A 2,500-nucleotide genomic window follows, 5' to 3' on the forward strand; every position below is an offset into this window, starting at 1 on the left:
CCTATTGGCTCATATGCTAGGACATGTGACGTTGCCAACCTTCTCCCAATTGGCTCGTACTAGTACACGTGACATTAATCCCCTACAGTCAGCCTGCAGGGCACACCTGAACGTCCATGATCCCCTACAGTCAGCCTGCTGGGCACACCTGAACTTCCATGATCCCCTACAGTCAGCCTGCAGGGCACACCTGAACTTCCATGATCCCCTACAGTCAGCCTGCAGGGCACACCTGAACGTCCATGATCCCCTAGTCAGCCTGCAGGGCACACCTGAACGTCCATGATCCCCTACAGTCAGCCTGCAGGGCACACCTGAACTTCCATGATCCCCTACAGTCAGCCTGCAGGGCACACCTGAACTTCCATGATCCCCTACAGTCAGCCTGCTGGGCACACCTGAACGTCCATGATCCCCTACAGTCAGCCTGCAGGGCACACCTGAACTTCCATGATCCCCTACAGTCAGCCTGCAGGGCACACCTGAACTTCCATGATCCCCTACAGTCAGCCTGCAGGGCACACCTGAACTTCCATGATCCCCTACAGTCAGCCTGCTGGGAACACCTGAACTTCCATGCAGCCAAAATAAGTTGTCTGCTGGTTTCTCTTCCGGGTTTTTAGACAGCTGGTGGATGGAAATGAAGCTCCACTTTTCCTGGAATCTGGCCGACGCTGCGCGTGGGTGGAGCTTCATTTCCATCCACCAAACATCCACTAAATGACCACGCATGATTGGCTCAATAACTCAATGACCACACATGATTGGCTCAATAACTCAATGACCACACCTGATTGGCTCAATAACTCAATGACCACACCTGATTGGCTCAATAACTCAATGACCACACCTGATTGGCTCAATAACTCAATGACCACACATGATTGGCTCAATAACTCAATGACCACACCTGATTGGCTCAATAACTCAATGACCACACCTGATTGGCTCAATAACTCAATGACCACACTAGTGCTGCCGGAATTGTCCAAAAATGACATTCGGATATTCGTTTTAAAAACCCACGTGGATTCGAGCAATTCGACCCATTCGGATTTCGATTCCGATTCGGGGCCATTCGGATTTTGTAATAATTATATTTACACCAATACAACCTGAGACATAACATTTAAGATCGCATTGCTGGCGCAACTCTCTCTCTCCGCGCATTGGCGCTGCTGAAAACCGAGTTGGAACACAACGCATGCATTCTCCCTTCTCCCATAAAACTTCACGGCACGGAGGCAGTATTAATTCACAGAACAGAACACGGCATTGCTGCTGCCGGACCGGCGCCGCAGTTCATCCTTACGCATTTTATTTATCTTTTTATAATTTCCTGAAGGATAAAGTCGCTTCATGATTGAAGATTGATGAGTGATAGATCTGTGTGTTGTTGTCTAAAAATATATTCTCCCGTCCGTCCGACACAACACAACACAACACAGCAAAATAAGTTTCGGTGTAGGCCAGGCCTGTCTCTGATTCTGATCACTAGGTACGCTGTTGACGGAAGATTTCACCCTTCTGAGCAGCGTACACTCACTGCGCAAATAACGTAAAAGGCCCCGCCCGCCCTGTGCTCACCGTTATTTGCGCACCGTCCGTACGCAAATAACGTAGTGCGCTCTTTGCCGACTTTGCGCAGGGCGGGCGGGGGCCTTTTGTGAATCGGAACTACGCAGCCTGCGTAGTCTGCGTTTAGGAAGAGTGCGAGGCAGCTGATTTATTCTTCAATGTATGCCGGTGTCGGCGTGTCGCGTGGCAAATATAACTAATCTACAAGCTCACAACGCTTACCTACGGAACCGTCTCGCGAAAACTTGCACAGCATTTTTATTTTTTTTAATTCGAATCTTAATTTTATATATTCAGTTATTCATTTATTTTTTTGATTCGAAAATTCGTTCGAATATGGAATATTCTTTGGCAGCTCTAGACCACACCTGATTGGCTCAATAACTCAATGACCACACCTGATTGGCTCAATAACTCAATGACCACACCTGATTGGCTCAATAACTCAATGACCACACCTGATTGGCTCAATAACACAATGACCACACCTGATTGGCTCAATAACTCAATGACCACACCTGATTGGCTCAATAACTCAATGACCACACCTGATTGGCTCAATAACTCAATGACCACACCTGATTGGCTCAATAACTCAATGACCACACCTGATTGGCTCAATAACTCAATGACCACACATGATTGGCTCAATAACTCAATGACCACACCTGATTGGCTCAATAACTCAATGACCACACCTGATTGGCTCAATAACTCAATGACCATGCATGATTGGCTCAATATGTTGGACTGGATCTGAAAATATACTCATTAAAAATGCATGAGACGATGCGGAGAGAGGGGTTTCTGTGTGTGTGTGCGTGCGTGTGTGCGTGCGTGCATGCGGGTGTGTGTGTGTGTGTGTGTGTGTGTGTGTGCGCGTGTCCTCATGTGACCTACAGTAACCTGACACCTTGACAAA

Source organism: Electrona antarctica (assembly GCF_951216825.1).
Source record: "Electrona antarctica genome assembly, contig: scaffold_590, whole genome shotgun sequence".
In the NCBI taxonomy this organism is placed as follows: Eukaryota; Metazoa; Chordata; class Actinopteri; order Myctophiformes; family Myctophidae; genus Electrona; species Electrona antarctica.